The sequence below is a fragment of the Ranitomeya imitator genome, chromosome 1, assembly GCF_032444005.1.
Source record: "Ranitomeya imitator isolate aRanImi1 chromosome 1, aRanImi1.pri, whole genome shotgun sequence".
NCBI classification, from domain to species: Eukaryota; Metazoa; Chordata; class Amphibia; order Anura; family Dendrobatidae; genus Ranitomeya; species Ranitomeya imitator.
Window position 1 is genome coordinate 1,080,967,594 of NC_091282.1, and position 22,991 is coordinate 1,080,990,584.

The 22,991-nt window shown below is 30.9% G+C and overlaps 29 non-coding genes across 29 annotated transcripts; all 29 read right to left on the reverse strand.

Annotated features, from left to right (window-relative positions):
* Positions 1-174: 174 nt before the first annotated feature.
* On the reverse strand, positions 175-246 carry TRNAC-GCA (transfer RNA cysteine (anticodon GCA)). Its single transcript has one exon. It is a non-coding gene; the product is annotated as a tRNA-Cys (tRNA).
* A 435-nt stretch (positions 247-681) lies between these two features.
* TRNAC-GCA (transfer RNA cysteine (anticodon GCA)) lies at positions 682-753 on the reverse strand. The gene has a single exon. It is a non-coding gene; the product is annotated as a tRNA-Cys (tRNA).
* Positions 754-1,691: 938 nt separating this feature from the next.
* Positions 1,692-1,763, reverse strand: TRNAC-GCA (transfer RNA cysteine (anticodon GCA)). Its single transcript has one exon. It is a non-coding gene; the product is annotated as a tRNA-Cys (tRNA).
* A 435-nt stretch (positions 1,764-2,198) lies between these two features.
* TRNAC-GCA (transfer RNA cysteine (anticodon GCA)) lies at positions 2,199-2,270 on the reverse strand. The gene has a single exon. It is a non-coding gene; the product is annotated as a tRNA-Cys (tRNA).
* A 431-nt stretch (positions 2,271-2,701) lies between these two features.
* Positions 2,702-2,773, reverse strand: TRNAC-GCA (transfer RNA cysteine (anticodon GCA)). The gene has a single exon. It is a non-coding gene; the product is annotated as a tRNA-Cys (tRNA).
* Positions 2,774-3,209: 436 nt separating this feature from the next.
* Positions 3,210-3,281, reverse strand: TRNAC-GCA (transfer RNA cysteine (anticodon GCA)). The gene has a single exon. It is a non-coding gene; the product is annotated as a tRNA-Cys (tRNA).
* Positions 3,282-3,716: 435 nt separating this feature from the next.
* On the reverse strand, positions 3,717-3,788 carry TRNAC-GCA (transfer RNA cysteine (anticodon GCA)). The gene has a single exon. It is a non-coding gene; the product is annotated as a tRNA-Cys (tRNA).
* A 939-nt stretch (positions 3,789-4,727) lies between these two features.
* Positions 4,728-4,799, reverse strand: TRNAC-GCA (transfer RNA cysteine (anticodon GCA)). The gene has a single exon. It is a non-coding gene; the product is annotated as a tRNA-Cys (tRNA).
* A 439-nt stretch (positions 4,800-5,238) lies between these two features.
* TRNAC-GCA (transfer RNA cysteine (anticodon GCA)) lies at positions 5,239-5,310 on the reverse strand. The gene has a single exon. It is a non-coding gene; the product is annotated as a tRNA-Cys (tRNA).
* Positions 5,311-5,744: 434 nt separating this feature from the next.
* TRNAC-GCA (transfer RNA cysteine (anticodon GCA)) lies at positions 5,745-5,816 on the reverse strand. The gene has a single exon. It is a non-coding gene; the product is annotated as a tRNA-Cys (tRNA).
* Positions 5,817-6,242: 426 nt separating this feature from the next.
* On the reverse strand, positions 6,243-6,314 carry TRNAC-GCA (transfer RNA cysteine (anticodon GCA)). Its single transcript has one exon. It is a non-coding gene; the product is annotated as a tRNA-Cys (tRNA).
* Positions 6,315-6,750: 436 nt separating this feature from the next.
* Positions 6,751-6,822, reverse strand: TRNAC-GCA (transfer RNA cysteine (anticodon GCA)). Its single transcript has one exon. It is a non-coding gene; the product is annotated as a tRNA-Cys (tRNA).
* A 439-nt stretch (positions 6,823-7,261) lies between these two features.
* TRNAC-GCA (transfer RNA cysteine (anticodon GCA)) lies at positions 7,262-7,333 on the reverse strand. Its single transcript has one exon. It is a non-coding gene; the product is annotated as a tRNA-Cys (tRNA).
* Positions 7,334-7,768: 435 nt separating this feature from the next.
* TRNAC-GCA (transfer RNA cysteine (anticodon GCA)) lies at positions 7,769-7,840 on the reverse strand. Its single transcript has one exon. It is a non-coding gene; the product is annotated as a tRNA-Cys (tRNA).
* A 2,462-nt stretch (positions 7,841-10,302) lies between these two features.
* On the reverse strand, positions 10,303-10,374 carry TRNAC-GCA (transfer RNA cysteine (anticodon GCA)). The gene has a single exon. It is a non-coding gene; the product is annotated as a tRNA-Cys (tRNA).
* A 942-nt stretch (positions 10,375-11,316) lies between these two features.
* On the reverse strand, positions 11,317-11,388 carry TRNAC-GCA (transfer RNA cysteine (anticodon GCA)). Its single transcript has one exon. It is a non-coding gene; the product is annotated as a tRNA-Cys (tRNA).
* Positions 11,389-12,331: 943 nt separating this feature from the next.
* TRNAC-GCA (transfer RNA cysteine (anticodon GCA)) lies at positions 12,332-12,403 on the reverse strand. Its single transcript has one exon. It is a non-coding gene; the product is annotated as a tRNA-Cys (tRNA).
* A 946-nt stretch (positions 12,404-13,349) lies between these two features.
* TRNAC-GCA (transfer RNA cysteine (anticodon GCA)) lies at positions 13,350-13,421 on the reverse strand. Its single transcript has one exon. It is a non-coding gene; the product is annotated as a tRNA-Cys (tRNA).
* Positions 13,422-13,863: 442 nt separating this feature from the next.
* Positions 13,864-13,935, reverse strand: TRNAC-GCA (transfer RNA cysteine (anticodon GCA)). The gene has a single exon. It is a non-coding gene; the product is annotated as a tRNA-Cys (tRNA).
* Positions 13,936-14,373: 438 nt separating this feature from the next.
* TRNAC-GCA (transfer RNA cysteine (anticodon GCA)) lies at positions 14,374-14,445 on the reverse strand. Its single transcript has one exon. It is a non-coding gene; the product is annotated as a tRNA-Cys (tRNA).
* A 442-nt stretch (positions 14,446-14,887) lies between these two features.
* Positions 14,888-14,959, reverse strand: TRNAC-GCA (transfer RNA cysteine (anticodon GCA)). Its single transcript has one exon. It is a non-coding gene; the product is annotated as a tRNA-Cys (tRNA).
* Positions 14,960-15,398: 439 nt separating this feature from the next.
* Positions 15,399-15,470, reverse strand: TRNAC-GCA (transfer RNA cysteine (anticodon GCA)). Its single transcript has one exon. It is a non-coding gene; the product is annotated as a tRNA-Cys (tRNA).
* Positions 15,471-15,900: 430 nt separating this feature from the next.
* TRNAC-GCA (transfer RNA cysteine (anticodon GCA)) lies at positions 15,901-15,972 on the reverse strand. The gene has a single exon. It is a non-coding gene; the product is annotated as a tRNA-Cys (tRNA).
* A 438-nt stretch (positions 15,973-16,410) lies between these two features.
* TRNAC-ACA (transfer RNA cysteine (anticodon ACA)) lies at positions 16,411-16,482 on the reverse strand. Its single transcript has one exon. It is a non-coding gene; the product is annotated as a tRNA-Cys (tRNA).
* A 1,625-nt stretch (positions 16,483-18,107) lies between these two features.
* On the reverse strand, positions 18,108-18,179 carry TRNAC-ACA (transfer RNA cysteine (anticodon ACA)). The gene has a single exon. It is a non-coding gene; the product is annotated as a tRNA-Cys (tRNA).
* Positions 18,180-20,143: 1,964 nt separating this feature from the next.
* TRNAC-GCA (transfer RNA cysteine (anticodon GCA)) lies at positions 20,144-20,215 on the reverse strand. Its single transcript has one exon. It is a non-coding gene; the product is annotated as a tRNA-Cys (tRNA).
* Positions 20,216-21,151: 936 nt separating this feature from the next.
* TRNAC-GCA (transfer RNA cysteine (anticodon GCA)) lies at positions 21,152-21,223 on the reverse strand. The gene has a single exon. It is a non-coding gene; the product is annotated as a tRNA-Cys (tRNA).
* A 435-nt stretch (positions 21,224-21,658) lies between these two features.
* On the reverse strand, positions 21,659-21,730 carry TRNAC-GCA (transfer RNA cysteine (anticodon GCA)). Its single transcript has one exon. It is a non-coding gene; the product is annotated as a tRNA-Cys (tRNA).
* Positions 21,731-22,208: 478 nt separating this feature from the next.
* TRNAC-GCA (transfer RNA cysteine (anticodon GCA)) lies at positions 22,209-22,280 on the reverse strand. Its single transcript has one exon. It is a non-coding gene; the product is annotated as a tRNA-Cys (tRNA).
* Between the last annotated feature and the right edge of the window lie 711 nt (positions 22,281-22,991).

A 22,991-nucleotide genomic window follows, 5' to 3' on the forward strand; every position in this document is an offset into this window, starting at 1 on the left:
TCTTAAGTTGTTTTCATATTAAGAAGGCACATCAACATGATCTTTTTGCTACATTTCTTAATCAGAATCCACATTAAGAAAGTACATAAACATGAATTCAACTTCATATCGTTCTAAAACTTCCATGAACATATAGGTAAAAAAGCATGTTTAATCTGTTGAAAAAGTGAATACAGGGGGCACTCGGAGTTGAACCAAGGACCTCTTGATCTGCAGTCAAATGCTCTACCACTGAGCTATACCCCCTATATTAGAAAACAAAAACTTTTTTTTTTTTTGCATAAAACCTGAAAGATTTTTACACAGTTTTACATTGTGGTGACTTTTTATTACTTTGATGTGCATTTTACTTTGATAAACAGCGTTTAATAATTCAAAAAGTACAAAGAAACACAAAAGTATTTTTATTTTACAAGTCATTTCTTGGGTTTAGAGTCTACCAATGTGCCATATGTATCTGTTGTAGATTTCTTTTCAGACAAAATTTCTCAAGCATTTCCCTACATTTCTTAAGTTGTTTTCCTATTAAGAAGGCACATCAACATGATCTTTTTGCTACTTTTCTTAAATAGTATTCAAATTAAGAAAGTATATAAACATGAATTCAACTTCATATGGTTCTAAAACTTCCATGAACATATAGGTAAAATGGCATGTTTAATCTGTTGAAAAAGTGCATACAGGGGGCACTCGGAGTTGAACCAAGGACCTCTTGATCTGCAGTCAAATGCTCTACCACTGAGCTATACCCCCTATATTTGAAAACATAAACTTTTTTTTTTTTTTTGCATAAAAGCTGAAAGATTTTTACACAGTTTTACATTGTGGTGACTTTTTATTACTTTGATGTGCATTTTACTTTGTTAAACAGAGTTCATTAATTCAAAAAGTACAAAGAAACACAAAGGTATTTTTATTTTACAAGTCATTTCTTGGGTTTAGATTCTACCAATGTGCCATATGTATCTTTTGTAGATTTCTTTTCAGACAAAATTTCTCAAGCATTTTCCTACATTTCTTAAGTTGTTTTCATATTAAGAAGGCACATCAACATGATCTTTTTGCTACATTTCTTAATCAGAATCCACATTAAGAAAGTACATAAACATGAATTCAACTTCACATCGTTCTAAAACTTCCATGAACATATAGGTAAAAAAGCATGTTTAATCTGTTGAAAAAGTGAATACAGGGGGCACTCGGAGTTGAATCAAGGACCTCTTGATCTGCAGTCAAATGCTCTACCACTGAGCTATACCCCCTATATTAGAAAACAAAAACTTTTTTTTTTTTTTGCATAAAACCTGAAAGATTTTTACACAGTTTTACATTGTGGTGACTTTTTATTACTTTGATGTGCATTTTACTTTGTTAAACAGAGTTTATTAATCCAAAAAGTACAAAGAAACACAAAGGTATTTTTATTTTACAAGTAATTTCTTGGGTTTAGAGTCTACCAATGTGCCATATGTATCTTTTGTAGATTTCTTTTCAGACAAAATTTCTCAAGCATTTTCCTACATTTCTTGAGTTGTTTTCATATTAAGAAGGCACATCAACATGATCTTTTTGCTACATTTCTTAATCAGAATCCACATTAGGAAAGTACATAAACATGAATTCAACTTCATATGGTTCTAAACCTTTCATGAACATAAAGGTAAAAAAGCATCTGTTGAAAAAGTGTCCACAGTGGGCACTCGGAGTCGAACCAAGGACCTCTTGATCTGCAGTCAAATGCTCTACCACTGAGCTATACCCCCTATATTAGAAAACAAAAACTTTTTTTTTTTTTGCATAAAACCTGAAAGATTTTTACACAGTTTTACATTGTGGTGACTTTTTATTACTTTGATGTGCATTTTACTTTGATAAACAGCGTTTAATAATTCAAAAAGTACAAAGAAACACAAAAGTATTTTTATTTTACAAGTCATTTCTTGGGTTTAGAGTCTACCAATGTGCCATATGTATCTGTTGTAGATTTCTTTTCAGACAAAATTTCTCAAGCATTTCCCTACATTTCTTAAGTTGTTTTCCTATTAAGAAGGCACATCAACATGATCTTTTTGCTACTTTTCTTAAATAGTATTCAAATTAAGAAAGTATATAAACATGAATTCAACTTCATATGGTTCTAAAACTTCCATGAACATATAGGTAAAATGGCATGTTTAATCTGTTGAAAAAGTGCATACAGGGGGCACTCGGAGTTGAACCAAGGACCTCTTGATCTGCAGTCAAATGCTCTACCACTGAGCTATACCCCCTATATTTGAAAACAAAAACTTTTTTTTTTTTTTTTGCATAAAAGCTGAAAGATTTTTACACAGTTTTACATTGTGGTGACTTTTTATTACTTTGATGTGCATTTTACTTTGTTAAACAGAGTTCATTAATTCAAAAAGTACAAAGAAACACAAAGGTATTTTTATTTTACAAGTCATTTCTTGGGTTTAGATTCTACCAATGTGCCATATGTATCTTTTGTAGATTTCTTTTCAGACAAAATTTCTCAAGCATTTTCCTACATTTCTTGAGTTGTTTTCATATTAAGAAGGCACATCAACATGATCTTTTTGCTACATTTCTTAATCAGAATCCACATTAGGAAAGTACATAAACATGAATTCAACTTCATATGGTTCTAAACCTTTCATGAACATAAAGGTAATAAAGCATCTGTTGAAAAAGTGTCCACAGGGGGCACTCGGAGTCGAACCAAGGACCTTTTGATCTGCAGTCAAATGCTCTACCACTGAGCTATACCCCCTATATTAGAAAACAAAAACTTTTTTTTTTTTTTGCATAAAACCTGAAAGATTTTTACACAGTTTTACATTGTGGTGACTTTTTATTACTTTGATGTGCATTTTACTTTGATAAACAGCGTTTAATAATTCAAAAAGTACAAAGAAACACAAAAGTATTTTTATTTTACAAGTCATTTCTTGGGTTTAGAGTCTACCAATGTGCCATATGTATCTGTTGTAGATTTCTTTTCAGACAAAATTTCTCAAGCATTTTCCTACATTTCTTAAGTTGTTTTCATATTAAGAAGGCACATCAACATGATCTTTTTGCTACTTTTCTTAAATAGTATTCAAATTAAGAAAGTATATAAACATGAATTCAACTTCATATGGTTCTAAAACTTCCATGAACATATAGGTAAAATGGCATGTTTAATCTGTTGAAAAAGTGAATACAGGGGGCACTCGGAGTTGAACCAAGGACCTCTTGATCTGCAGTCAAATGCTCTACCACTGAGCTATACCCCCTATATTAGAAAACAAAAACTTTTTTTTTTTTTGCATAAAACCTGAAAGATTTTTACACAGTTTTACATTGTGGTGACTTTTTATTACTTTGATGTGCATTTTACTTTGATAAACAGCGTTTAATAATTCAAAAAGTACAAAGAAACACAAAAGTATTTTTATTTTACAAGTCATTTCTTGGGTTTAGAGTCTACCAATGTGCCATATGTATCTGTTGTAGATTTCTTTTCAGACAAAATTTCTCAAGCATTTCCCTACATTTCTTAAGTTGTTTTCCTATTAAGAAGGCACATCAACATGATCTTTTTGCTACTTTTCTTAAATAGTATTCAAATTAAGAAAGTATATAAACATGAATTCAACTTCATATGGTTCTAAAACTTCCATGAACATATAGGTAAAATGGCATGTTTAATCTGTTGAAAAAGTGCATACAGGGGGCACTCGGAGTTGAACCAAGGACCTCTTGATCTGCAGTCAAATGCTCTACCACTGAGCTATACCCCCTATATTTGAAAACATAAACTTTTTTTTTTTTTTTTTGCATAAAAGCTGAAAGATTTTTACACAGTTTTACATTGTGGTGACTTTTTATTACTTTGATGTGCATTTTACTTTGTTAAACAGAGTTCATTAATTCAAAAAGTACAAAGAAACACAAAGGTATTTTTATTTTACAAGTCATTTCTTGGGTTTAGATTCTACCAATGTGCCATATGTATCTTTTGTAGATTTCTTTTCAGACAAAATTTCTCAAGCATTTTCCTACATTTCTTGAGTTGTTTTCATATTAAGAAGGCACATCAACATGATCTTTTTGCTACATTTCTTAATCAGAATCCACATTAGGAAAGTACATAAACATGAATTCAACTTCATATGGTTCTAAACCTTTCATGAACATAAAGGTAAAAAAGCATCTGTTGAAAAAGTGTCCACAGTGGGCACTCGGAGTCGAACCAAGGACCTCTTGATCTGCAGTCAAATGCTCTACCACTGAACTATACCCCCTATATTAGAAAACAAAAACTTTTTTTTTTTTTGCATAAAACCTGAAAGATTTTTACACAGTTTTACATTGTGGTGACTTTTTATTACTTTGATGTGCATTTTACTTTGATAAACAGCGTTTAATAATTCAAAAAGTACAAAGAAACACAAAAGTATTTTTATTTTACAAGTCATTTCTTGGGTTTAGAGTCTACCAATGTGCCATATGTATCTGTTGTAGATTTCTTTTCAGACAAAATTTCTCAAGCATTTCCCTACATTTCTTAAGTTGTTTTCCTATTAAGAAGGCACATCAACATGATCTTTTTGCTACTTTTCTTAAATAGTATTCAAATTAAGAAAGTATATAAACATGAATTCAACTTCATATGGTTCTAAAACTTCCATGAACATATAGGTAAAATGGCATGTTTAATCTGTTGAAAAAGTGCATACAGGGGGCACGCGGAGTTGAACCAAGGACCTCTTGATCTGCAGTCAAATGCTCTACCACTGAGCTATACCCCCTATATTTGAAAACAAAAACTTTTTTTTTTTTTTTTTGCATAAAAGCTGAAAGATTTTTACACAGTTTTACATTGTGGTGACTTTTTATTACTTTGATGTGCATTTTACTTTGTTAAACAGAGTTCATTAATTCAAAAAGTACAAAGAAACACAAAGGTATTTTTATTTTACAAGTCATTTCTTGGGTTTAGATTCTACCAATGTGCCATATGTATCTTTTGTAGATTTCTTTTCAGACAAAATTTCTCAAGCATTTTCCTACATTTCTTAAGTTGTTTTCATATTAAGAAGGCACATCAACATGATCTTTTTGCTACATTTCTTAATCAGAATCCACATTAAGAAAGTACATAAACATGAATTCAACTTCATATCGTTCTAAAACTTCCATGAACATATAGGTAAAAAAGCATGTTTAATCTGTTGAAAAAGTGAATACAGGGGGCACTCGGAGTTGAACCAAGGACCTCTTGATCTGCAGTCAAATGCTCTACCACTGAGCTATACCCCCTATATTAGAAAACAAAAACTTTTTTTTTTTTGCATAAAACCTGAAAGATTTTTACACAGTTTTACATTGTGGTGACTTTTTATTACTTTGATGTGCATTTTACTTTGATAAACAGCGTTTAATAATTCAAAAAGTACAAAGAAACACAAAAGTATTTTTATTTTACAAGTCATTTCTTGGGTTTAGAGTCTACCAATGTGCCATATGTATCTGTTGTAGATTTCTTTTCAGACAAAATTTCTCAAGCATTTCCCTACATTTCTTAAGTTGTTTTCCTATTAAGAAGGCACATCAACATGATCTTTTTGCTACTTTTCTTAAATAGTATTCAAATTAAGAAAGTATATAAACATGAATTCAACTTCATATGGTTCTAAAACTTCCATGAACATATAGGTAAAATGGCATGTTTAATCTGTTGAAAAAGTGCATACAGGGGGCACTCGGAGTTGAACCAAGGACCTCTTGATCTGCAGTCAAATGCTCTACCACTGAGCTATACCCCCTATATTTGAAAACATAAACTTTTTTTTTTTGCATAAAAGCTGAAAGATTTTTACACAGTTTTACATTGTGGTGACTTTTTATTACTTTGATGTGCATTTTACTTTGTTAAACAGAGTTCATTAATTCAAAAAGTATAAAGAAACACAAAGGAATTTTTATTTTACAAGTCATTTCTTGGGTTTAGATTCTACCAATGTGCCACATGTATCTTTTGTAGCTTTCATTTCAGACAAAATTTCTCAAGCATTTTCCTACATTTCTTGAGTTGTTTTCATATTAAGAAGGCACATCAACATGATCTTTTTGCTACATTTCTTAATCAGAATCCACATTAGGAAAGTACATAAACATGAATTCAACTTCATATGGTTCTAAACCTTTCATGAACATAAAGGTAATAAAGCATCTGTTGAAAAAGTGTCCACAGGGGGCACTCGGAGTCGAACCAAGGACCTCTTGATCTGCAGTCAAATGCTCTACCACTGAGCTATACCCCCTATATTAGAAAACAAAAACTTTTTTTTTTTTTTGCATAAAACCTGAAAGATTTTTACACAGTTTTACATTGTGGTGACTTTTTATTACTTTGATGTGCATTTTACTTTGATAAACAGCGTTTAATAATTCAAAAAGTACAAAGAAACACAAAAGTATTTTTATTTTACAAGTCATTTCTTGGGTTTAGAGTCTACCAATGTGCCATATGTATCTGTTGTAGATTTCTTTTCAGACAAAATTTCTCAAGCATTTTCCTACATTTCTTAAGTTGTTTTCATATTAAGAAGGCACATCAACATGATCTTTTTGCTACTTTTCTTAAATAGTATTCAAATTAAGAAAGTATATAAACATGAATTCAACTTCATATGGTTCTAAAACTTCCATGAACATATAGGTAAAATGGCATGTTTAATCTGTTGAAAAAGTGCATACAGGGGGCACTCGGAGTTGAACCAAGGACCTCTTGATCTGCAGTCAAATGCTCTACCACTGAGCTATACCCCCTATATTTGAAAACAAAAACTTTTTTTTTTTTTTTTTGCATAAAAGCTGAAAGATTTTTACACAGTTTTACATTGTGGTGACTTTTTATTACTTTGATGTGCATTTTACTTTGTTAAACAGAGTTCATTAATTCAAAAAGTACAAAGAAACACAAAGGTATTTTTATTTTACAAGTCATTTCTTGGGTTTAGATTCTACCAATGTGCCATATGTATCTTTTGTAGATTTCTTTTCAGACAAAATTTCTCAAGCATTTTCCTACATTTCTTAAGTTGTTTTCATATTAAGAAGGCACATCAACATGATCTTTTTGCTACATTTCTTAATCAGAATCCACATTAAGAAAGTACATAAACATGAATTCAACTTCATATCGTTCTAAAACTTCCATGAACATATAGGTAAAAAAGCATGTTTAATCTGTTGAAAAAGTGAATACAGGGGGCACTCGGAGTTGAACCAAGGACCTCTTGATCTGCAGTCAAATGCTCTACCACTGAGCTATACCCCCTATATTAGAAAACAAAAACTTTTTTTTTTTTTGCATAAAACCTGAAAGATTTTTACACAGTTTTACATTGTGGTGACTTTTTATTACTTTGATGTGCATTTTACTTTGATAAACAGCGTTTAATAATTCAAAAAGTACAAAGAAACACAAAAGTATTTTTATTTTACAAGTCATTTCTTGGGTTTAGAGTCTACCAATGTGCCATATGTATCTGTTGTAGATTTCTTTTCAGACAAAATTTCTCAAGCATTTCCCTACATTTCTTAAGTTGTTTTCCTATTAAGAAGGCACATCAACATGATCTTTTTGCTACTTTTCTTAAATAGTATTCAAATTAAGAAAGTATATAAACATGAATTCAACTTCATATGGTTCTAAAACTTCCATGAACATATAGGTAAAATGGCATGTTTAATCTGTTGAAAAAGTGCATACAGGGGGCACTCGGAGTTGAACCAAGGACCTCTTGATCTGCAGTCAAATGCTCTACCACTGAGCTATACCCCCTATATTTGAAAACATAAACTTTTTTTTTTTTTTTTTGCATAAAAGCTGAAAGATTTTTACACAATTTTACATTGTGGTGACTTTTTATTACTTTGATGTGCATTTTACTTTGTTAAACAGAGTTCATTAATTCAAAAAGTACAAAGAAACACAAAGGTATTTTTATTTTACAAGTCATTTCTTGGGTTTAGATTCTACCAATGTGCCATATGTATCTTTTGTAGATTTCTTTTCAGACAAAATTTCTCAAGCATTTTCCTACATTTCTTAAGTTGTTTTCATATTAAGAAGGCACATCAACATGATCTTTTTGCTACATTTCTTAATCAGAATCCACATTAAGAAAGTACATAAACATGAATTCAACTTCATATGGTTCTAAAACTTCCATGAACATATAGGTAAAATAGCATGTTTAATCTGTTGAAAAAGTGCATACAGGGGGCACTCGGAGTTGAACCAAGGACTTCTTGATCTGCAGTCAAATGCTCTACCACTGAGCTTTACCCCCTGTATGTGAAAACAAAGTTTTTTTCTTTTTTTTTGCATAAAAACTGAAAGATTTTTACACAGTTTTACATTGTGGTGACTTTTTATTACTTTGATGTGCATTTTACTTTGATAAACAGAGTTCAATAATTCAAAAAGTACAAAGAAACACAAAAGTATTTTTATTTTACAAGTCATTTCTTGGGTTTAGAGTCTACCAATGTGCTATATGTATCTTTTGTAGATTTCTTTTCAGACAAAATTTCTCAAGCATTTTCCTACATTTCTTAAGTTGTTTTCCTATTAAGAAGGCACATCAACATGATCTTTTTGCTACTTTTCTTAAATAGTATTCAAATTAAGAAAGTATATAAACATGAATTCAACTTCATATGGTTCTAAAACTTCCATGAACATATAGGTAAAATGGCATGTTTAATCTGTTGAAAAAGTGCATGCAGGGGGCACTCGGAGTTGAACCAAGGACCTCTTGATCTGCAGTCAAATGCTCTACCACTGAGCTATACCCCATATATTTGAAAACAAAAACTTTTTTTTTTTGCATAAAACCTGAAAGATTTTTACACAGTTTTACATTGTGGTGAATTTTTTTGCTTTGATGTGCATTTTACTTTGTTAAACAGAGTTCATTAATTCAAAAAGTACAAAGAAACACAAAGGTATTTTTATTTTACAAGTCATTTCTTGGGTTTAGATTCTACCAATGTGCCATATGTATCTTTTGTAGATTTCTTTTCAGACAAAATTTCTCAAGCATTTTCCTACAATTCTTAAGTTGTTTTCCTATTAAGAAGGCACATCAACATGATCTTTTTGCTACTTTTCATAAATAGTATTCAAATTAAGAAAGTACATAAACATGAATTCAACTTCATATGGTTCTAAAACTTCCATGAACATATAGGTAAAATGGCATGTTTAATCTGTTGAAAAAGTGCATGCAGGGGGCACTCGGAGTTGAACCAAGGACCTCTTGATCTGCAGTCAAATGCTCTACCACTGAGCTATACCCCATATATTTGAAAACAAAAACTTTTTTTTTTTGCATAAAACCTGAAAGATTTTTACACAGTTTTACATTGTGGTGAATTTTTTTGCTTTGATGTGCATTTTACTTTGTTAAACAGAGTTCATTAATTCAAAAAGTACAAAGAAACACAAAGGTATTTTTATTTTACAAGTCATTTCTTGGGTTTAGATTCTACCAATGTGCCACATGTATCTTTTGTAGCTTTCATTTCAGACAAAATTTCTCAAGCATTTTCCTACATTTCTTAAGTTGTTTTCATATTAAGTAGGCACATCAACATGATCTATTTGCTACTTTTCTTAAATAGTATTCAAATTAAGAAAGTACATAAACATGAATTCAACTTCATATGGTTCTAAAACTTCCATGAACATATAGGTAAAAAAGCATGTTTAATCTGTTGAAAAAGTGCGTACAAGGGGCACTCGGAGTTGAACCAAGTACCTCTTGATCTGCAGTCAAATGCTCTACCACTGAGCTATACCCCCTATATTTGAAAAGAAAAACTTTATTTTTTTTGCATAAAACCTGAAAGATTTTTACACAGTTTTACATTGTGGTGACTTTTTATTACTTTGATGTGCATTTTACTTTGTTAAACAGAGTTCATTAATCCAAAAAGTACAAAGAAACACAAAGGTATTTTTATTTTACAAGTCATTTCTTGGGTTTAGATTCTACCAATGTGCCACATGTATCTATTGTAGCTTTCATTTCAGACAAAATTTCTCGAGCATTTTGATACATTTCTTAAGTTGTTTTCATATTAAGAAGGCACATCAACATGATCTTTTTGCTACATTTCTTAATCAGAATCCACATTAGGAAAGTACATAAACATGAATTCAACTTCATATGGTTCTAAACTTTTCATGAACATAAAGGTAAAAAAGCATGATTAATCTGTTGAAAAAGTGTCCACAGGGGGCACTCGGAGTCGAACCAAGGACCTCTTGATCTGCAGTCAAATGCTCTACCACTGAGCTATACCCCCTATGTTAGAAAACAAAAACTTTTTTTTTTTTTTTGCATAAAAGCTGAAAGATTTTTACACAGTTTTACATTGTGGTGACTTTTTATTACTTTGATGTGCATTTTACTTTGTTAAACAGAGTTCATTAATCCAAAAAGTACAAAGAAACACAAAGGTATTTTTATTTTACAAGTAATTTCTTGGGTTTAGATTCTACCAATGTGCCACATGTATCTTTTGTAGCTTTCATTTCAGACAAATTTTCTCAAGCATTTTCCTACATTTCTTAAGTTGTTTTCATATTAAGAAGGCACATCAACATGATCTTTTTGCTACATTTCTTAATCAGAATCCACATTAGGAAAGTACATAAATATGAATTCAACTTCATATGGTTCTAAAACTTTCATGAACATAAAGGTAAAAAAGCATGATTAATCTGTAGAGAAGTGTCCACAGTGGGCACTCGGAGTCGAACCAAGGACCCCTTGATCTGCAGTCAAATGCTCTACCACTGAGATATTCCCCCTATATTAGTAAATAAAAACTTTTTTTTTTTTGCATAAAACCTGAAAGATTTTTACACAGTTTTACATTGTGCTGACTTTTTATTACTTTGATGTGCATTTTACTTTGTTAAACAGAGTTCATTAATCCAAAAAGTACAAAGAAACACAAAGGTATTTTTATTTTACAAGTCATTTCTTGGGTTTAGATTCTACCAATGTGCCACATGTATCTTTTGTAGCTTTCATTTCAGACAAAATTTCTCGAGCATTTTGATACATTTCTTAAGTTGTTTTCATATTAAGAAGGCACATCAACATGATCTTTTTGCTACATTTCTTAATCAGAATCCACATTAGGAAAGTACATAAACATGAATTCAACTTCATATGGTTCTAAACCTTTCATGAACATAAAGGTAAAAAAGCATGATTAATCTGTTGAAAAAGTGTCCACAGGGGGCACTCGGAGTCGAACCAAGGACCTCTTGATCTGCAGTCAAATGCTCTACCACTGAGCTATACCCCCTATATTAGAAAACAAAAACTTTTTTTTTTTTGCATAAAACCTGAAAGATTTTTGCACAGTTTTACATTGTGGTGACTTTTTATTACTTTGATGTGCATTTTACTTTGTTAAACAGAGTTCATTAATCCAAAAAGTACAAAGAAACACAAAAGTATTTTTATTTTACAAGTCATTTCTTGGGTTTAGAGTCTACCAATGTGCCATATGTATATTTTGTAAATTTCTTTTCAGACAAAATTTCTCAAGCATTTCCCTACATTTCTTAAGTTGTTTTCCTATTAAGAAGGCACATCAACATGATCATTTTGCTACTTTTCTTAAATAGTATTCAAATTAAGAAAGTACATAAACATGAATTCAACTTCATATGGTTCTAAAACTTCCATGAACATATAGGTAAAAAAGCATGTTTAATCTGTTGAAAAAGTGCATGCAGGGGGCACTCGGAATTGAACCAAGGACCTCTTGATCTGCAATCAAATGCTCTACCACCGAGCTTTACCCCCTATATTTGAAAACAAAATTTTTTTCTTTTTTTTTGCATAAAAACTGAAAGATTTTTACACAGTTTTACATTGTGGTGACTTTTTATTACTTTGATGTGCATTTTACTTTGTTAAACAGAGTTCATTAATCCAAAAAGTACAAAGAAACACAAAGGTATTTTTATTTTACAAGTCATTTCTTGGGTTTAGATTCTACCAATGTGCCACATGTATCTTTTGTAGCTTTGATTACAGACAAAATTTATCGAGCATTTTCCTACATTTCTTAAGTTGTTTTCATATTAAGAAGGCACATCAACATGATGTTTTTGCTACATTTCTTAATCAGAATCCACATTAAGAAAGTACATAAACATGAATTCAACTTCATATGGTTCTAAAACTTCCATGAACATATAGGTAAGAAAGCATGTTTAATCTGTTGAAAAAGTGAATACAGGGGGCATTCGGAGTTGAACCAAGGACCTCTTGATCTGCAGTCAAATGCTCTACCACTGAGCTATACCCCCTATATTTGAAAACAAAATTTTTTTTATTTTTTTTTTTTTGCATAAAAGCTGAAAGATTTTTACAGATTTGCATTGTGGTGACTTTTTATTACTTTGATGTGCATTTTACTTTGTTAAACAGAGTTCATTAATCCAAAAAGTACAAAGAAACACAAAGGTATTTTTATTTTACAAGTCATTTCTTGGGTTTAGATTCTACCAATGTGCCACATGTATCTTTTGTAGCTTTCATTTCAGACAAAATTTCTCGAGCATTTTCCTACATTTCTTAAGTTGTATTCATATTAAGAAGGCACATCAACATGATCTTTTTGCTACATTTCTTAATCAGAATCCACATTAGGAAAGTACATAAATATGAATTCAACTTCATATGGTTCTAAAACTTTCATGAACATAAAGGTAAAAAAGCATGATTAATCTGTTGAAAAAGTGTCCACAGTGGGCACTCGTAGTCGAACCAAGGACCTCTTGATCTGCAGTCAAATGCTCTACCACTGAGATATTCCCCCTATATTAGTAAATAAAAACTTTTTTTTTTTTGCATAAAACCTGAAAGATTTTTACACAGTTTTACATTGTGGTGACTTTTTATTACTTTGATGTGCATTTTACTTTGTTAAATAGAGTTCATTAATCCAAAAAGTACAAAGAAACACAAAGGTATTTTTATTTTACAAGTCATTTCTTGGGTTTAGATTCTACCAATGTGCCACATGTATCTTTTGTAGCTTTCATTTCAGACAAAATTTCTCGAGCATTTTGATACATTTCTTAAGTTGTTTTCCTATTAAGAAGGCACATCAACATGATCTTTTTGCTACTTTTCTTAAATAGTATTCAAATTAAGAAAGTACATAAACATGAATTCAACTTGATATGGTTCTAAAACCTCCATGAACATATAGGTAAAATGGCATGTTTAATCTGTTGAAAAAGTGCATACAGGGAGCACTCGGAGTTGAACCAAGGACCTCTTGATCTGCAGTCAAATGCTCTACCACTGAGCTATGCCCCCTATATTTGAAAACATAAACTTTTTTTTTTTTCTTTTTTTGCATAAAAGCTGAAAGATTTTTACACAGTTTTACATTGTGGTGACTTTTTATTACTTTGATGTGCATTTTACTTTGTTAAACAGAGTTCATTAATCCAAAAAGTACAAAGAAACACAAAGGTATTTTTATTTTACAAGTCATTTCTTGGGTTTAGATTCTACCAATGTGCCACATGTATCTTTTGTAGCTTTCATTTCAGACAAAATTTCTCGAGCATTTTCCTACATTTCTTAAGTTGTTTTCATATTAAGAAGGCACATCAACATGATCTTTTTGCTACATTTCTTAATCAGAATCCACATTAAGAAAGTACATAAACATGAATTCAACTTCATATCGTTCTAAAACTTCCATGAACATATAGGTAAAAAAGCATGTTTAATCTGTTGAAAAAGTGAATACAGGGGGCACTCGGAGTTGAACCAAGGACCTCTTGATCTGCAGTCAAATGCTCTACCACTGAGCTATACCCCCTATATTTGAAAACAAAAATTTTTTTATTTTTTTTTTTGCATAAAAGCTGAAAGATTTTTACACATTTGCATTGTGCTGACGTTTTATTACTTTGATGTGCATTTTACTTTGTTAAACAGAGTTCATTAATCCAAAAAGTACAAAGAAACACAAAGGTATTTTTATTTTACAAGTCATTTCTTGGGTTTAGATTCTACCAATGTGCCACATGCATCTTTTGTAGCTTTCATTTCAGACAAAATTTCTCGAGCATTTTCCTACATTTCTTAAGTTGTTTTCATATTAAGAAGGCACATCAACATGATCTTTTTGCTACATTTCTTAATCAGAATCCACATTAGGAAAGTACATAAATATGAATTCAACTTCATATGGTTCTAAAACTTTCATGAACATAAAGGTAAAAAAGCATGTTTAATCTGTTGAAAAAGTGAATACAGGGGGCACTCGGAGTCGAACCAAGGACCTCTTGATCTGCAGTCAAATGCTCTACCACTGAGCTATACCCCCTATATTTGAAAACATAAACTTTTTTTTTTTTCTTTTTTTGCATAAAAGCTGAAAGATTTTTACACAGTTTTACATTGTGGTGACTTTTTATTACTTTGATGTGCATTTTACTTTGTTAAACAGAGTTCATTAATCCAAAAAGTACAAAGAAACACAAAGGTATTTTTATTTTACAAGTCATTTCTTGGGTTTAGATTCTACCAATGTGCCACATGTATCTTTTGTAGCTTTCATTTCAGACAAAATTTCTCGAGCATTTTCCGACATTTCTTAAGTTGTTTTCATATTAAGAAGGCACATCAACATGATCTTTTTGCTACATTTCTTAATCAGAATCCACATTAAGAAAGTACATAAACATGAATTCAACTTCATATCGTTCTAAAACTTCCATGAACATATAGGTAAAAAAGCATGTTTAATCTGTTGAAAAAGTGAATACAGGGGGCACTCGGAGTTGAACCAAGGACCTCTTGATCTGCAGTCAAATGCTCTACCACTGAGCTATACCCCCTATATTTGAAAACAAAAATTTTTTTATTTTTTTTTTTTGCATAAAAGCTGAAAGATTTTTACACATTTGCATTGTGGTGACGTTTTATTACTTTGATGTGCATTTTACTTTGTTAAACAGAGTTCATTAATCCAAAAAGTACAAAGAAACACAAAGGTATTTTTATTTTACAAGTCATTTCTTGGGTTTAGATTCTACCAATGTGCCACATGTATCTTTTGTAGCTTTCATTTCAGACACAATTTCTCGGGCATTTTCCTACATTTCTTAAGTTGTTTTCATATTAAGAAGGCACATCAACATGATCTTTTTGCTACATTTCTTAATCAGAATCCACATTAGGAAAGTACATAAATATGAATTCAACTTCATATGGTTCTAAAACTTTCATGAACATAAAGGTAAAAAAGCATGTTTAATCTGTTGAAAAAGTGAATACAGGGGGCACTCGGAGTCGAACCAAGGACCTCTTGATCTGCAGTCAAATGCTCTACCACTGAGCAATACCCCCTATATTGGAAAACAAAAACTTTTTTTTTTGCATAAAACCTGAAAGATTTTTACAGTTTTACATTGTGGTGACTTTTTATTACTCTGATGTGCATTTTACTTTGATAAACAGAGTTCATTCATTCAAAAAGTACAAAGACACAAAAAGGTATTTTTATTTTACAAGTCATTTCTTGGGTTTAGAGTCTACCAATGTGCCATATGTATCTTTTGTAGATTTCTTTTCAGACAAAATTTCTCAAGCATTTTCCTACATTTCTTAAGTTGTTTTCCTATTAAGAACGCACATCAACATGATCTTTTTGCTACTTTTCTTAAATAGTATTCAAATTAAGAAAGTACATAAACATGAATTCAACTTGATATGGTTCTAAAACTTCCATGAACATATAGGTAAAATGGCATGTTTAATCTGTTGAAAAAGAGCATACAGGGGGCACTCGGAGTTGAACCAAGGACCTCTTGATCTGCAGTCAAATGCTCTACCACTGAGCTATACTCCCTATATTTGAAAACAAAAAAATTTTCTTTTTTTTTGTCATAAAAACTGAAAGATTTTTACACAGTTTTACATTGTGATGACTTTTTATTACTTTGATGTGCATTTTACTTTGTTAAACAAAGTTCATTAATCCAAAAAGTACAAAGAAACACAAAGGTATTTTTATTTTACAAGTCATTACTTGGGTTTAGAGTCTACCAATGTGCCATATGTATCTTTTGTAGATTTATTTTCAGACAAAAATTCTCAAGCATTTCCCTACATTTCTTAAGTTGTTTTCCTATTAAAAAGGCACATCAACATGATCTTTTTGCTACTTTTCTTAAATAGTATTCAAATTAAGAAAGTACATAAACATGGATTCAACTTCATATGGTTCTAAAACTTCCATGAACATATAGGTAAAAAAGCATGTTTAATCTGTTGAAAAAGTGCACACAGGGGGCACTCGGAGTCGAACCAAGGACCTCTTGATCTGTAGTCAAATGCTCTACCACTGAGCTTTACCCCCTATATTTGAAAAGAAAATTTTTTTCCTTTTTTTTTGCATAAAAACTGAAAGATTTTTACACAGTTTTACATTCTGGTGACTTTTTATTACTTTGATGTGCATTTTACTTTGTAAAAACAGAGTTCATTAATCCAAAAAGTACAAAGATACACCGAGGTATTTTTATTTTACAAGTCATTTCTTGGGTTTAGATTCTACCAATGTGCCACATGTATCTTTTGTAGCTTTCATTTCAGACAAAATTTCTCGAGCATTTTGATACATTTCTTAAGTTTTTTTCATATTAAGAAGGCACATCAACATGATCTTTTTGCTACATTTCTAAATCAGAATCCACATTAGGAAAGTACATAAACATGAATTCAACTTCATATGGTTCTAAACCTTTCATGAACATAAAGGTAAAAAAGCATGATTAATCTGTTGAAAAAGTGTCCACAGGGGGCACTCGGAGTCGAACCAAGGACCTCTTGATTTGCAGTCAAATGCTCTACCACGGAGCTATACCTCCTACATTTGAAAACAAATTTTTTTTTTTTTTTTTTTTGCATAAAAGCTGAAAGATTTTTACAGATTTGCATTGTGGTGACTTTTTATTACTTTGATGTGCATTTTACTTTGTTAAACAGAGTTCATTAATCCAAAAAGTACAAAGAAACACAAAGGTATTTTTATTTTACAAGTCATTTCTTGGGTTTAGATTCTACCAATGTGCCACATGTATCTTTTGTAGCTTTCATTTCAGACAAAATTTCTCGAGCATTTTCCTACATTTCTTAAGTTGTTTTCATATTAAGAAGGCACATCAACATGATCTTTTTGCTACATTTCTTAATAGTATTCAAATTAAGAAAGTACATAAACATGAATTCAACTTCATATGGTTCTAAAACTTCCATGAACATATAGGTAAAAAAGCATGTTGAATCTGTTGAAAAAGTGAATACAGGGGGCACTCGGAGTTGAGCCAAGGACCTCTTGATCTGCAGTCAAATGCTCTACCACTGAGCTATACCCCCTATATTAGAAAACAAAAACTTTTTTTTTTTTGCATAAAACCTGAAAGATTTTTACACAGTTTTACATTGTGGTGACTTTTTATTACTTTGATGTGCATTTTACTTTGATAAACAGAGTTCAATAATTCAAAAAGTACAAAGAAACACAAAAGTATTTTTATTTTACAAGTCATTTCTTGGGTTTAGAGTCTACCAATGTGCCATATGTATTATGCATAGATTTTTACACAGTTTTACATTGTGATGACTTTTTATTACTTTGATGTGCATTTTACTTTGTTAAACAAAGTTCATTAATCCAAAAAGTACAAAGAAACACAAAGGTATTTTTATTTTACAAGTCATTACTTGGGTTTAGAGTCTACCAATGTGCCATATGTATCTTTTGTAGATTTATTTTCAGACAAAAATTCTCAAGCATTTCCCTACATTTCTTAAGTTGTTTTCCTATTAAGAAGGCACATCAACATGATCTTTTTGCTACTTTTCTTAAATAGTATTCAAATTAAGAAAGTACATAAACATGGATTCAACTTCATATGGTTCTAAAACTTCCATGAACATATAGGTAAAAAAGCATGTTTAATCTGTTGAAAAAGTGCACACAGGGGGCACTCGGAGTCGAACCAAGGACCTCTTGATCTGTAGTCAAATGCTCTACCACTGAGCTTTACCCCCTATATTTGAAAAGAAAATTTTTTTCCTTTTTCTTTGCATAAAAACTGAAAGATTTTTACACAGTTTTACATTCTGGTGACTTTTTATTACTTTGATGTGCATTTTACTTTGTAAAAACAGAGTTCATTAATCCAAAAAGTACAAAGATACACCGAGGTATTTTTATTTTACAAGTCATTTCTTGGGTTTAGATTCTACCAATGTGCCACATGTATCTTTTGTAGCTTTCATTTCAGACAAAATTTCTCGAGCATTTTGATACATTTCTTAAGTTTTTTTCATATTAAGAAGGCACATCAACATGATCTTTTTGCTACATTTCTAAATCAGAATCCACATTAGGAAAGTACATAAACATGAATTCAACTTCATATGGTTCTAAACCTTTCATGAACATAAAGGTAAAAAAGCATGATTAATCTGTTGAAAAAGTGTCCACAGGGGGCACTCGGAGTCGAACCAAGGACCTCTTGATTTGCAGTCAAATGCTTTACCACTGAGCTATACCTCCTACATTTGAAAACAAATTTTTTTTTATTTTTTTTTTTTGCATAAAAGCTGAAAGATTTTTACAGATTTGCATTGTGGTGACTTTTTATTACTTTGATGTGCATTTTACTTTGTTAAACAGAGTTCATTAATCCAAAAAGTACAAAGAAACACAAAGGTATTTTTATTTTACAAGTCATTTCTTGGGTTTAGATTCTACCAATGTGCCACATGTATCTTTTGTAGCTTTCATTTCAGACAAAATTTCTCGAGCATTTTCCTACATTTCTTAAGTTGTTTTCATATTAAGAAGGCACATCAACATGATCTTTTTGCTACATTTCTTAATAGTATTCAAATTAAGAAAGTACATAAACATGAATTCAACTTCATATGGTTCTAAAACTTCCATGAACATATAGGTAAAAAAGCATGTTGAATCTGTTGAAAAAGTGAATACAGGGGGCACTCGGAGTTGAGCCAAAGACCTCTTGATTTGCAGTCAAATGCTCTACCACTGAGCTATACCCCCTATACTAGAAAACAAAAACTTTTTTTTTTATTGCATAAAACCTGAAAGATTTTTACACAGTTTTACATTGTGGTGACTTTTTATTACTTTGATGTGCATTTTACTTTGATAAACAGAGTTCAATAATTCAAAAAGTACAAAGAAACACAAAAGTATTTTTATTTTACAAGTCATTTCTTGGGTTTAGAGTCTACCAATGTGCCATATGTATCTTTTGTAGATTTCTTTTCAGACAAAATTTCTCAAGCATTTCCTTACATTTCTTAAGTTGTTTTCCTATTAAGAAGGCACATCAACATGATCTTTTTGCTACTTTTCTTAAATAGTATTCAAATTAAGAAAGTACATAAACATGAATTCAGCTTGATATTGTTCTAAAACCTCCATGAACATAAAGGTAAAAAAGCATGTTTAATCTGTTGAAAAAGTGCATACAGGGGGCACTCGGAGTTGAACCAAGGACCTCTCGATCTGCAGTCAAATGCTCTACCACTGTGCTATACCCCCTATATTTGAAAACATAAACTTTTTTTTTTTTTTGCATAAAAGCTGAAAGATTTTTACACAGTTTTACATTGTGGTGACTTTTTATTACTTTGATGTGCATTTTACTTTGTTAAACAGAGTTCATTAATCCAAAAAGTACAAAGAAACACAAAGGTATTTTTATTTTACAAGTCATTTCTTGGGTTTAGATTCTACCAATGTGCCACATGTATCTTTTGTAGCTTTGATTACAGACAAAATTTATCGAGCATTTTCCTACATTTCTTAAGTTGTTTTCATATTAAGAAGGCACATCAACATGATCTTTTTGCTACATTTCTTAATCAGAATCCACATTAAGAAAGTACATAAACATGAATTCAACTTCATATGGTTCTAAAACTTCCATGAACATATAGGTAAAAAAGCATGTTGAATCTGTTGAAAAAGTGAATACAGGGGGCACTCGGAGTTGAACCAAGGACCTCTTGATCTGCAGTCAAATGTTCTACCACTGAGCTATACCCCCTATATTTGAAAACAAAAATTTTTTTATTTTTTTTTTTGCATAAAAGCTGAAATATTTTTACAGATTTGCATTGTGGTGACTTTTTATTACTTTGATGTGCATTTTACTTTGTTAAACAGAGTTTATTAATCCAAAAAGTACAAAGAAACACAAAGGTATTTTTATTTTACAAGTAATTTCTTGGGTTTAGAGTCTACCAATGTGCCATATGTATCTTTTGTAGATTTCTTTTCAGACAAAATTTCTCAAGCATTTTCCTACATTTCTTAAGTTGTTTTCCTATTAAGAAGGCACATAAACATGATCTTTTTGCTACTTTTCTTAAATAGTATTTAAATTAAGAAAGTACATAAACATGAATTCAACTTGATATGGTTCTAAAACTTCCATGAACATATAGGTAAAATGGCATGTTTAATCTGTTGAAAAAGTGCATGCAGGGGGCACTCGGAGTTGAGCCAAGGACCTCTTGATCTGCAGTCAAATGCTCTACCACTGAGCTATACCCCCTATATTTGAAAACAAAAACTTATTTTTTTTGCATAAAACCTGAAAGATTTTCATACAGTTTTACATTGTGGTGACTTTTTATTGCTTTGATGTGCATTTTACTTTGTTAAACAGAGTTCATTAATCCAAAAAGTACAAAGAAACACAAAGGTATTTTTATTTTACAAGTCATTTCTTGGGTTTAGATTCTACCAATGTGCCACATGTATCTTTTGTAGCTTTGATTACAGACAAAATTTCTCGAGCATTTTGATACATTTCTTAAGTTGTTTTTATATTAAGAAGGCACATCAACATGATCTTTTTGCTACATTTCTTAATCAGAATCCACATTAAGAAAGTACATAAACATGAATTCAACTTCATATGGTTCTAAACCTTTCATGAACATAAAGGTAAAAAAGCATCTGTTGAAAAAGTGTCCACAGGGGGCACTCGGAGTCGAACCAAGGACCTCTTGATCTGCAGTCAAATGCTCTACCACTGAGCTATACCCCCTATATTAGAAAACAAAAACTTTTTTTTTTTTTGCATAAAACCTGAAAGATTTTTACACAGTTTTACATTGTGGTGACTTTTTATTACTTTGATGTGCATTTTACTTTGATAAACAGCGTTTAATAATTCAAAAAGTACAAAGAAACACAAAAGTATTTTTATTTTACAAGTCATTTCTTGGGTTTAGAGTCTACCAATGTGCCATATGTATCTGTTGTAGATTTCTTTTCAGACAAAATTTCTCAAGCATTTCCCTACATTTCTTAAGTTGTTTTCCTATTAAGAAGGCACATCAACATGATCTTTTTGCTACTTTTCTTAAATAGTATTCAAATTAAGAAAGTATATAAACATGAATTCAACTTCATATGGTTCTAAAACTTCCATGAACATATAGGTAAAATGGCATGTTTAATCTGTTGAAAAAGTGCATACAGGGGGCACTCGGAGTTGAACCAAGGACCTCTTGATCTGCAGTCAAATGCTCTACCACTGAGCTATACCCCCTACATTTGAAAACATAAACTTTTTTTTTTTGAGCTATACCCCCTATATTTGAAAACAAAAATTTTTTTTTTTTTTTTGCATAAAAGCTGAAATATTTTTACAGATTTGCATTGTGGTGACTTTTTATTACTTTGATGTGCATTTTACTTTGTTAAACAGAGTTTATTAATCCAAAAAGTACAAAGAAACACAAAGGTATTTTTATTTTACAAGTAATTTCTTGGGTTTAGAGTCTACCAATGTGCCATATGTATCTTTTGTAGATTTCTTTTCAGACAAAATTTCTCAAGCATTTTCCTACATTTCTTAAGTTGTTTTCCTATTAAGAAGGCACATAAACATGATCTTTTTGCTCCTTTTCTTAAATAGTATTTAAATTAAGAAAGTACATAAACATGAATTCAACTTGATATGGTTCTAAAACTTCCATGAACATATAGGTAAAAAAGCATGTTGAATCTGTTGAAAAAGTGAATACAGGGGGCACTCGGAGTTGAACCAAGGACCTCTTGATCTGCAGTCAAATGCTCTACCACTGAGCTATACCCCCTATATTAGAAAAAAAAACTTTTTTTTTTTTGCATAAAACCTGAAAGATTTTTACAGTTTTACATTGTGGTGACTTTTTATTACTTTGATGTGCATTTTACTTTGATAAACAGAGTTCATTCATTCAAAAAGTACAAAGAAACACAAAGGTATTTTTATTTTACAAGTAATTTCTTGGGTTTAGAGTCTACCAATGTGCCATATGTATCTTTTGTAGATTTCTTTTCAGACAAAATTTCTCAAGCATTTCCCTACATTTCTTAAGTTGTTTTCCTATTAAGAAGGCACATCAACATGATCTTTTTGCTACTTTTCTTAAATAGTATTCAAATTAAGAAAGTATATAAACATGAATTCAACTTCATATGGTTCTAAAACTTCCATGAACATATAGGTAAAATGGCATGTTTAATCTGTTGAAAAAGTGCATACAGGGGGCACTCGGAGGACCAAGGACCTCTTGATCTGCAGTCAAATGCTCTACCACTGAGCTATACCCCCTATATTTGAAAACATAAACTTTTTTTTTTTGAGCTATACCCCCTATATTTGAAAACAAAAATGTTTTTATTATTTTTTTTTTGCATAAAAGCTGAAATATTTTTACAGATTTGCATTGTGGTGACTTTTTATTACTTTGATGTGCATTTTACTTTGTTAAACAGAGTTTATTAATCCAAAAAGTACAAAGAAACACAAAGGTATTTTTATT